Source organism: Rattus rattus, chromosome Y, assembly GCF_011064425.1.
Source record: "Rattus rattus isolate New Zealand chromosome Y, Rrattus_CSIRO_v1, whole genome shotgun sequence".
NCBI classification, from domain to species: Eukaryota; Metazoa; Chordata; class Mammalia; order Rodentia; family Muridae; genus Rattus; species Rattus rattus.
This window is the reverse complement of record NC_046173.1, coordinates 406,994-419,627: the sequence shown is the minus strand read 5'-3', so window position 1 is coordinate 419,627 and position 12,634 is coordinate 406,994. Positions and strand designations below refer to the sequence as shown.

General features: G+C 37.7%; 1 pseudogene; it reads right to left on the bottom strand.

Moving 5' to 3' along the window:
- Window positions 1-354: 354 nt before the first annotated feature.
- On the bottom strand, window positions 355-1,909 carry LOC116889617 (annotated as a pseudogene).
- Between the last annotated feature and the right edge of the window lie 10,725 nt (window positions 1,910-12,634).

Sequence of the window (12,634 nt, the reverse complement as noted above, 5' to 3'; positions counted from 1 at the left end):
TTTGTGTTCTATGTAAGTCTCAATATAGATTAAATTTATGACATTTTATATAATTATTTATTGTATTCTAAGTAAGTCTCAATTTTTCACCCTGGTAAGAAAGGTAGCAAGAAAGCCAATCACTTAACTTTTGATGGAGGAAAAGCTCTTGTTAGGAGCAAATCTTCAACACAGAAAATAAAAAGTACAGGAACTGAACAAAGACCAAGTTCTGCTAGCTGGACTGTCAACATTCCAGTGTAAACTTTGGACATGCTCAACTAAAAATGTCCTCAAGTTAGCACCACCTAACTGACAGGTCTGTTGATGTCTCTTGTGTGTTATTGGATCTGTCCCCATCTCCTTTTGCATTTATTATTGTGCATGAAAGACATTTATTTATTCAGATTGAGTCAACTGGTAAGTTGTGTTTTCTCCACCATCTAAATAATGGTAACTCTCCTGAGTTATCTACTCAGAGTGTCACAAGTATGCTGTTGTTACAGTAACTTGCATTTTGAGTACCATGCTGTATACTTTCCTGGAGACCAGCATACAGAAATCATGCATGTAACTCATTTCCTCTACAGTAACTGTGGGTATCATACAATCTATGTGCTTCACATCAAGTGTGCCAATGTGAGTTACATTGTTTAAGTGTGCTTTCTCCGTCAATGTTTTGGAAAACTGAACTTGAGCAGTTCTGTTGATGTTTTCAACTTCAACAGAATAATAGTTATTTATTACATTAAGTGTGTTGTGATACTTAAATATATGGTTTGCTTTTGAGATCTTAGCTGATAAAGGCTGATTTTACACCAATGAACTTCACCTCACTAGATTTTTGGAAAAAACAAACAAACAGACACAGAGATGAACAAAAAGCTACAGCCAATCCAGACAGGAGCAGGCAGAAACACTCAGATACCATCACATACAACTTTGTTTCTCTTGGCCATAACCACTCATTACTATACAGAAACAATGACACCAGTTGGTTTCTTGGTAGAAGGTGAGAGTCATCTTTTCTTTTTCTGTCTTTATTAAGCACACTAGCCAATTCATTCCTCCTAGTGTTTGTTGATGTGACTCTGTCATAGCCATCTTCTCTATTGGAATACAAAGGTAAATGATTCCCTTAAAAGGAATGCTAGATCCCATTTGTTTCCTCAACACATTCAAAATGTTTATGCCTTGGTCCTGTGAACTCAACATGGTTCCCAGATGCCCTCCACATGAAGTTCTGTCTAGTTCCAGAGTGCTCAGGCACTGGCAAGCTGCAGGACTGGCTCACAGAGTCCCTGTTCCTACTTTCCATTCATTATCAGAGCAGAGTGAAGCTGCTCTTTCCACAGAAAAGTACCAGTCTAAGTATAGGTAAAAAAGTGTTAAGACTAAATGAAAACAGATAAATCCCTCTCTCTCTCTCTCTCTCTCTCTCTCTCTGTGTGTGTGTGTGTGTAGAAGCTTCTCCCTCCTCAGTGGCATAGGAGACTTAGACTTCTAGAGAAGAATTATCTTTCCCCTCCAGAAAGAGTCTGACCAGATGTAGTTAATGAACATCAAAATTCTCAAACTCTGAGGTAGTGGTCCTTAAATTCTTACTTCCCTTCTCAAAAGATAGGTGTTACTTCCTCCTTACTACAAAGCTCCCATTCTAGCTGAGGACTGAAACAAGGGACCTTCAGTAATCTTCAAAAAATTTCCAACTTCAGAGATGGATAGAAACTTCCCAAGATGTTTCAACAAAGAATGGATCTTAGAGTAGATATGTTTTGTGCATAGTGATTAAACAAGGTACATTTTCTGATTCTTCAACTATTTCCTGATGTCGCTTTAGCTGTCAATGCTTCTCTTTTAATACTGAGACATCTTAATTAAAATGTCTCTTACCTTCATTCTTTACATTCAGATACCCCTGGTCTCCCATTCCTAAAGCAAAACAAATCTGTCTTTTTTTCTTGTCTCAAGATTATTTGTATGAGGAGCACAGTAAACTGCATATCTGAAAATAATGTGTATGTAGGATGCCACTGAAGTCCATCAGTATTCACATTGGCAGGCGGCTTTTCTACCAGGCCTTCAGAGGTGTATAGGCTCCTTTGTGAACCTGGGCTGGAGCTGAAGCCTGGGCCTTAGCTGGATCTGTGGCGTCTGCCTTGGTCTGAACCTTTGGCTTTGTCTGGCAGAGCCTATGACACTTGGCTATCTAGCTTCGAATACTATTCCCAAATTTCAAGTGAGCAATAAAAGTCAGACAGCAGACATTCAGGCTGGTTCATTTTGGCACCTTGGGCTTGATGGCTTGAGGCTTCACCAGGGCCTTGATGGCCTCACTATCTTTGCTTTGTTGGGATTCCTGTCAAAGTATATGTTCCTCAGAATCTTGGGATCAACTCCCCTAAGGGATTCATACCTTTCTGATTGGTATTTCTTGATGCCAGTGTTCTGTGCTATTTAGTGAATAGTTATATGTAGTGTGGGTCTTGGACTTGACTTTGTCTGTACAGCAAGTTGAGGCTCCCACAACACCTAGGATAGGAAACGGAGGATCAAAACTGAGGTTTTTCCCAGACTGCACTGTTGCTCTGACACCTGTGTATCTTTGAATCTGTAATCCCCTAAGTGGGCATGTTAGGAGTGACAAAAACAAACAAGCAGACAAAATTTATACCTTTAAATATTTAAAAAGGAAAAGTCTCTGGCAGTAAAGTTCCCTACAAATGATTAATTGCAGCTACTATTTTACAATATCTCTGTTGCAGCCATCTTCTTTTCCTGTTAACTTTTTGTCATGACTTCCTCGTGTTTTACCTTTAATGCTGCTTATGTGTTAAAAGTTCTCGAGAAAAGAACATCTGAGCTTGTTGCTTTGCTTAGATGGAGTGTCCTCTGCCTGATCAAAATTGCTTCTACCACTACACTCCTTTAATTTTGCCTCCTGAATGTCAGCTTTGCTTCCTAACACAAAGCTCTTCATTTCTCAAAGCCATCTTTCTTGGTAATGAAAACAATCTTTCAGTTCTTTATTCATTTGCAGTCTGAATCCATTTTTTTCTCCTAAGTGATATGTTGATGATATGTGCATATGGTTTAACAGACTTCAATTATGAGTGCTGCCTCAAATATTAGTCTATAAACTTTTCAATCTTCCCCTTATTAAATTCCGATGATGACTAATTCTGCTCGCTTTTATAATTTCCTTATCCTAATTCTTACTAGTCTCGCAACCCCATTTTTTGACAGAAACAAAACTCCTCTTATTGTCTTATATGTCTATCTATCTATCTTATTGTCTATCTTTCTTTGACCATTTTGGCGTTCTAAAATTACATTAAGTATATAATTTGTGCAACTTCAATACTTTTTCATGAAACCATCATTTGATGGTGATCTTTAGTTGAATTCTAAGGTGTCATAGAATTTTGCAGCTGGGATAGACACTTTTTATGATGATGCTTCAATTTCATCACGACCCTGACCCTACATGTAAAAGTCCAAAGGTTATATGATGCAGAGAGATGTCTTATCTGTATTTGATTCCAAATTTCCTGAAATGGTAGTCCTAAGTGAGTCAGATACCTGGCTCTTCTATTGGTCCTAGAGACTGAACTCTGGTCTCAGGCATATGTAGAAAATACTCACTAGTGAAGGCCTTTACTATCCACCAGAGGTAATGAAAAAAAAAGTAAAGGGGAAGTAGACCTGTTTAAAATGGTTCATTGGAGTAACTCCCTTCTGGGTTGTGTGGAAACTGACAGGTCAGGTCACACAGCAACAGCAAGCAGAACCTTGATCTACTCCATATGTACACCAGAAGTCCAATAAAGTTGGGATCACAAACATGAACAGAGTTGTGGAGCTACCTACCATGCATAGCCAGGTCTCTGCCTTGTCTGGTGTCAGCAGGAGGGACTAGGAAGAATGCCAGAATCTCTGCTGTGCCACTCTCAGGGAAGTGAAGAGCAGGGAAGATGCAAGACCTATAAGTGTTGCACATCTACCTCTATAAGCAAGCCAAACTCAGTCTCTGTCACTGTCAGTTGAGTCCTTTTTATACTCTCTCTAAACATCACATGCCTTCCACTTGTCCTTCCTCTGCACCTGTCTTGCGTAGCATGTGTGTCTTAACATTTGACTTCATTCTAACAAGTGGCCTGAGTTCACAGAAGTAGTAGAAAACTGCAGCATATCACAAGAAATTTGTGGATGCATTTCTTTCTATGCAGTCCCAAGTAATGCAGTTCCATTACACAATGTGTGTCAGAACAATATATTTGTATTGTTAACAAAGAATCCTTCATCAAGTATCCTTTCATTTACTTACATTAACAGAATATCCTTTCACCTGTGTCTGTGTCAGTTCCACATTCTTTTATGTGTTTGCCCCATCAAAACATTATCTAACAGCTTTTTTCAAAGAACTATTATATTTCAAATTCCTACTTTTATTTTATTTCAGTCATAAAGCAGAAACTCTGCCCCCCAATGTAAGCTTGAAGAAGGACTACTTGAGCAAATGAATGTAATCTATTGTAAATCAAAGAAAGAAAGTGGAAATGAATGAATGGAAGAATGTAAGTATATATGTATATATGTATGTACACATGTGTATGCAGATACATATGAATTTATGTACATATGTATCTGTTTGTGGTTTGATTTCTTTGGGAAAGTATTCATGTTAAGTAGCAAAACGAAGAAAGTTTATTTTGGTATATTCTAGTAGAAACAACATGTGGCAGAAGATTAAAACTGTGCAAAATGCTGAATTCACAGTCAAGAAGGAGATAGAAATGAACATTGTCACTCCTCTGGCTTTATCTTCCTCTCTTTTTAGGTTCAGTTTATGTGCCTACTTCATGCCAACAATCTTGGTGAGCTTTCTGTTTTTCAGTTAGACTTCTCTGGAAATCCTAAAAATAGGTACAAGTTGATCACAATCATGGTGATCATTAGTATTAATAGTCACAGTTTATAAAGAAACAAACAAGGGAGGCTACCTTTTCAACTATGTTGAATACACATTTCCTACATATTTTCCAAATAGTAACATATTGCTATGTATATTTTATGTTTGCTTTTTTGTTTTTGTTTTTGTTTTGTTTTGTTTTTTTTGAGATAGAGATTCTCTGTATGACAATGGTTGCCTTGGAACTTGCTGTAGAAACCAGGCTGGCCTCAAACATACATCCGCATCTGCCTCCTAGTGCTAGGACTAAAGACATTGAGCACTATTGCCAAGTGAAGTGAATTCTTTTTTAAAATATTGTATTTTAAGTTTTAATTGTATTAATGTCTTCCTCAGAGTGGGTATGTATGTATGATTTAAAGTGCTTGGGGAAAACAGAGTAGTAGGATCACATGTAATTGGACTTATCTGGACCACCCAGTTATTGGTACTGGAAACTAAATGTCAATCCTCAATAAAAGCAGTAATACTTAACTACTGAAACATCTCTCCTGTCCTGAGTCTTCTTAAAAAGAGAACATTTAAATACACAAGGGAAAACAACTGCAGATGATTGAAGTGAATAGAAGTATAGAAGCTGAAAATCAGGAGTGAGTCTAATATGACTGTTATTTTTAGATTCTCTTAAGGATCAGACATGGGAAGGAAAACACACCAGGAAGATCCCAGACTTACACTCCGATCACCAAGGAAGCAATCAGATAAAGCTGTAAACACATAGGCAGATACAGGGAGGAGGATGGAAACAACCATACACAAGTATGATGTAGAGAGATGGAAATAAATAGAAGTGGAGAAGTTCATATGCTGTGGATAGACACTGAACTGGAAAAGTTATGGTACTGATGCCCAACATATCCATATGAGAGCAAAATGTCTACAAAAATACCCATTGAGTCGGTTTTGTTCTGTCCAACTACTTTTGGGATTGGAGCCTGTCCTGGAGTGCTTAATATAATCACCTGAGTTTACTTTTTAGATTTTTGTTTTCTATTATTTCAATCAGGAATTTGTCCTGCTTTTCTACAGGACCTATCCAATTAGCTACCTCATATTGTCAAGTGCTTTTGCAGAGAGCCTCTGGCAGAGCATGACAAATACAGAGTCAGATTCTCTCAACCAACCATTGAACTGAATATTGGCTTCTCATTAGAGGAGTTAAAGAAAGGATTGAAGAAGCTGAAGTGGTTTGCAACCCTGTCAGAACAACGATACCAACCAACCAGTGTTCCTAGGGACTAAATCACCACCCAAAGAGTACATATGGACAGACCCATGGCTCCAGCTGAATATGTAGCAGAGGATAGCCTTATTGAGCAACAGTGGAATAAGGCTGTGTGACAAGGCTGGACTCCCCAGTGAAGTGAATGTGAGGGTGGGGAGGTGGGAAGGGGTGAGTGATTTGGTGGGGGAATACCTTCAAAGAAAAGTATGGGGATAGAATGGGGTTTATGGAGAGGAAACTAGGAAATTGGATAACATTTGAAGTGTAAAGAAATAAAAATAAATCCGGTAAATTAAAAAGAAGGAAAAAATCATTCTTAACTGACCTTGCACATTCTATACAAATATCTACACAGAGCAGGAAGAGGGAAAGAGGCCAAGTATGGGGACAAAGTGTCCCTATTATACTTAGTTAGGCATATCTGGCTGTTGACATTTTACTGTGTTGTGGAACTTAGAACGAAATCAAACAGTACCCACATTCCACCTCAAACAAAATGATGAACATCTCTACCTACATGTGGAATTTCCAAGCACTGGAAATGCCATAATTTTATCTGCCTTGGACTAGGATTTGTTGGACTATGTGTTTGAGCATTCTAACAAGAAAGACTATCATAAAAAAATGCAGTGTCAGGTTAGATCTTACAGAGGGCTCCTTTGCCAGTCAGAAATATGCCACGAAGATGCTGCCACCCCAAACACCAGAGGAAGGATATGCACCCATGCCCCCAGCATAAATCCTGAACCTCATCCAGGGTTCCTGGTCATATAAAGGAAAGGGGCAGGATATATTTTAGAGCATCATGTTGGAGCCATCATGGAGGGAAGAGGCATGTACTCCAACTGAATGAGCAAGGGATGTGGCCATTTGCAGCTCAGAAACGTGCAGACTCCTTACTTCTGCTGCCTTCCTCCTGATCTAGCAAGCACAATGGGTGGTGGTGGCACCTGGGATACTCACATAAGGTGTTTTGGTGCAGCATGCAAGGTGAGCTACTCCTAGGCCCACCCCATAGAAGGGGGGATGGAGGAAGAAAAAGAGATCATAGAAACCTTACAGAAAGAAAGCTTCATAGAACCAACACAGAGCTTCAAATATAATAGCCTATTTGGCCAGTTAACAAACCAAATGGCAAATAGAGATTTACAGTACAAGATAGAAACATAAATAACCTTACAGGACAAATGAAAGAACAATTACCAGATGTAGAAGACATATTCTTAAGAATAAGACAAAAGGCAACCTAAATGGCTAACCACTGTATATTTAACAAACTTATAGTTTGGAATACCTTTACACCTTAATTCTGGGAAATAACTATATTTTCATAGGAAGGAAACCAATAACAAATAACCAGGGTCCCACAAGGATATAAGAACAATCCAATCATAGTACATAATGCATTACGATGGGAGTTAGACTCATTTCAAAGACCACAGGAAGTCACCATCTATTTGTATGTAGATGATTTCTTCCTTATAAATATCAAATGAGAAGCAGAAAACAGTAGCTGATTTAATAGCACACTTCACAAACAGAAGATGGACCATCAATAAGGATAAGGTGAATGAACTAGCAGAGGAAATAAAATTCCTCAGGGTACACTGGTCCATTAAGGGACCATCCTATCACTTAAAGTAATTAATAAAGTAAAATTAAAACTTACCAAGAGTGCAAAATAAAACAGAAACACAACATCTCATAGGACTTTTTATAGTTTAGAAAATAAATACCTTATTTACAATTGTTGCTCCAGATACTATATAACATATTTAGAAAGCATGTGACTTCAGCACTTGACGGCGCCAGTTAGAGATAGTAAAGACCATAATACAATATATGGAGCAGTATAGGAATTTAATCTATTTTAATATAGATGAAACAGTAAGAATAGATATCCTATTTCTCTATCCCATTCCTTTTTGACATTTTATTATTATTTATTCCTTGTCATTTTATTATTTTTATTACATACTGTTTAGGATAATTAAATAATGCAAGTCAACTGTGATGAAGGTACAGGTCTAAGTCCCGAGTCTCCGATGAAGTTTCAGGAGGTTCCATATTACAGTGGTGGTCAAATGAGTATGGGATTGCCCACAGGATATATTAGGCATTGTCTGGAGACTTGGGAAGGAGTTTTGTTCCTACTAGTTAACAGTTACTGGGGTGAGGGAAAGTCTTTTTTGTTTAGTGATCTAGCCTTGGGAAGTTGCTCACTCTCTCATAAATGAAGCCCAAGCCACTCTCAGACCAAAAATCTTAATTAAACTCAGTGTGTTATAGTCAAAACCAGGGAAAAAATGATATGAGAGTAGAAGGGATAGTGTTTAGGAGCAGGAGATGAAGAATAGGAAGAGGAGGAGGAGGAAGAGGAGGAGGACGAGGAGGAGAAAGAGGAGGAGGAGGAGAAGGTGGAGGTGGTTTAGATGGAGTGAGAGAGAGATGAGGGGAAGGAAACTTACTCAAGGATATTAAAACCATCTACTGTCAAACAGATTTTTAAAGAATTTATGTGGGGCAAGAGAAGTGGCTCAGTTGTAAAAAGCATTGACTTTTCTTATAAAGTTCCTGAGTTCCATTCCCAGCATGTACATTCTGGTTTGCAACCACCATCTGTAATGGGAATCTGCGATCTATTTTTGTGTGTTTTTAAATAGTGACAGTGTACCAACATACATGAAATGAACAAATTTTTTTAAAGTTTTAAATGACTTCATTCACTGAGTACAATAAAAAAAACTCTGTGTGTGTGTGTGTGTGTGTGTGTGTGTGAAATTAAGAAATGATGTTTCAGAAGTAGATACAAGAAGACAAGGAGTAACGGAGGTGAGCTCTGAAATTGCTCCCCACTAATAAGGCAGGATTTCTCAAGAAATAGAATTAGAAGGATTAAATTATAAAGACATCACTGAGGATGGAAGTCCTAGTCAAAGTCTGATGAGTGCTGAGGATCGAAAAGTCCCCTGTTTTTACTCTCTGGCCCAAATGAGTAGACAATGAAACTGTTGAAAAAGACTTAGCAGGGCAGGAGAAGCAAAGACTGGGCAATCCTAAAAGGTAAGTGGGAAGCTGGAATTTAAGTCCTAGGGAAGCACCAGGCACTATGCATGCACTATCTGTTTCTTAACACAGGCTAAAGAATACGTTTTATGTTGCCTGTTGTTCTGAGGAAAGCTTATTCTTTCTGAGTGATAGACCAAAGGCAGAGGTACAGAGATATCCCCAGGATTCCTTGAGACCCTGAGACTATCAATGTTGGGACTTCTAGAGTGGGTAGTTTTGGCAGGGGCCAAGGCACAGAGGTCTGTCACAGAGACCAGTGCAGTAACTGTTTGACCGGAAACAATATGTTCCACGCTAGAAGTGACAGGACATTTTCTCTACAGGACTGCTTGGAAGTACTGCCAGTTTTAGAGGCCAAAGGGTAATGGCTGCACTTCTTATGCATCATAATGTAAGCAGGCTGGTGACCTATAAATGAATTTGACAGCATTATTCTGATATGTTTTTACTTTCCAAAAGAAGTGGGCTGGATTTTTCTTTCAGTTGTACTTGATTAAACCTGCAAAAATCATTAGGAAATGTGTATGCGGTATGAGTACTAGGATTAAAGGCTTACAACAAAGGGAACAAAGGGAGCAGCAAGAGGCTATGAATAAGTGGTGTGAATATCAGTGACTGAGTGTTTGTGTATGCTGTGATGATGGACTGTGTGTGTGTGCTACAGTGAGCCATGTCATTCCAGCCAGAGATGAGTTTCATCCTTTGTGGAATGTGAGCTTGCTTTGTAGGACTAAACTTACTGAAAACTTTGGTTTGTTTTGTTCTGATTGATCACTGACTTGACAGGGTTTTGCCTTCCTCTACTGTGCATGGTACCAGGATGCCCTGGAAAATCAGAATAAGTGCCAAAATCAAAGTACTTTTTGATAAAAATGATGGGAGAACATACATCCCATCTAAATTGACTGCCTTCCTTCCCAAGACATGGATAGTCACAGCAGTGTCAGGTGTCTCTTCCTCCTGATTAAAGATGTTACACAAAGTAATGTTTTCCCTCTTCCACTGCACAATCAAGAAAATCAAATAAAATATAAATGAAGTTACTGGTTATGTATTTGAATAAGGGAAATTATCCCTTAATATATTTATACTTGTCCCGCTACACCAACATACATCTCCAATTCTGTGGCAGGCCCAGTGTGTCCAAACACCACACAATCTCTTGAACTCAATTAAATCATGAAAGAACATACCACCCAATAACCTCTGACTTAATTGATAAGACATAATTTGATCATCTAGACATAAAAAATCCTATACTCATTCACACCTTAAGAATAATCATAGCAACCTGTTAAATACACAGAAAGAAATCTTAATATTTGTGGCTATGTTCTCTCAGCTCTTCCATCCTCTCGCTCCCATCTCTTCCTCCTCTAAAATTTTTCTCCCACCCTTCCTCCCTTCTCTCCCAGTGATAGGCTTTGTTCTATTCCCTATGTGCCTTCACCTGTATAATAAAATTACCCTACAGTAGGAGGTGCAGAAAAAAGGAAACTGTAAAGTTACATTTTTGTTGTTCTTGTGGAGGAAATTTTATGAAAAATAATAAAAGTCCTATTATCTGCACTATATTCTGATCACAGTTTCCCATCCCATATCTCCTCCTAGAGCCTCATCACCCACACATAACCTCTCCAATGTGCTATTAGGTTTTGATTATACATCCATTTGAGACTCCATTGGAGAGAAACAATATTTCCTTCTACTGTGGTTTTCAACTTGGAAGTGACATTTTGCTAGGAATTTCAGAATTATTTCTTTTTCCTTAATAGATCTTTATTTTGACCTCTTGCATTACCTTCGTGTTGTAAAAAAAAATTAATGTAGCAAATGAACATGTACAAAAAAGGGGCTTTGGGCTAATTTTCAAGGAAGTACTTTGAAAATTTTCCTTAATAAAGCAAAGTTGAAACAAATCTACACAAAGGGGTCACTAGGAGTTAATTAGGATTGTTTGTGTATATAGAAAATTTTTCTTTGTTTTCTTTGTCTTTTATGGAGAAATTCAGCTGGTCAAATTGGTGTACATCATTAATACCAGTACTTCTCCTTTAAGAGATTTTTCTTTTTACAGAAGATCTCTAATTGAAGGATTGTTTAAATTTAAGAATTATCTTTTTTTTGTTTCTTTCTATCCTCCTTCCTTCTTCCTTGGATTGATCTACAAAAATGAAAAGTTTTGTAACATAAGCATAAGTAAACTCTAGATCATACTATTGCAAACTAGGAAGGAATTCCCAATCAAAAAGTAGAATAAACAATAAGAATGGACATCAGTTCCTCAGTCTATAGGGCACAGGGAAATATTAGAAAGATGATACTGTTATGCTGCTTTGAAAATTTAGAGCCACCATCCTTCCAAATTTGACAGTGTTCTACCTTTGAGATTATAGAGGACATGTAGATTTTTTCCTGAAATTCAGACTCTTAAATCATAACATTCAATGATCTTCCAATTTTATTTATTGTATGTTTGTTTAGTCCTGGTCCAAATAATAAATCTTTATCTCCATTTTGATTCCTTGTTCTGTCTCCCAGACCTGGCATCCAATACAAGGCAGTTAATGAAATGGAAATCCAAATTAACACGCTGCCCTTTCAGCTCTCATCCTTCACAATGAAAGGGGGTACTGATTAAGAAAAACTGCAGGAGTAAACGAAACAGACACACCTACTGCTAGGAAGAAGAAATAAAACTAAAACCCAAGCCAATTAAACAACAGCCATCAACTACAGACAAAGAGACAAACATTTTCTTACATAACTAGGTTAATTACGATTATTTAGTGTGATTCGAAATTATTGGCCAAATGCACCAACAGAAGTAACACCAAAAAGGACTAATCTGTAATTATAGTCAATTCCAAAAGAATTTTTGAGTTTTCCTAGTAAAAAGGGGTCTTTTAATATCCTTCACAACTTTGTTTTTTAGAAAGAAAACTCCATATTGTTACCACATTCACTGGCTACATACACTTTCTACTGAAAGCAAAACTTAAATGCAACTTGGAGGTACATGTATACTTTTAACTCATTTTAATCTCCACCCATTTTCCCTTGCACTTTGAAAATGTAGAAGCTTTCTGACAGAAATAATGTAAAGTATTTGAACAAATCCACTATAGCCTAAATTTGATCAACCTTTACCCAGCATCCAAAAGTCAAAATAACAAAGCAGGCTTTACCTTATTCGTGGTTCTCAACATATTATTTCTGTAACTCTTATATTCTCAAAATACACCAACTTCCATTCAGTGTCACAATTAATTCATAGATTCAGGGGAGGCAAATCTGTCCCTTCAATGCCAAGCTCATTGAGGTCAGCCTCCACCTCTTGAAGCAGCCACAAAAAATGTACAGTTGTATCTTTCAGAACAAGTTCAGAG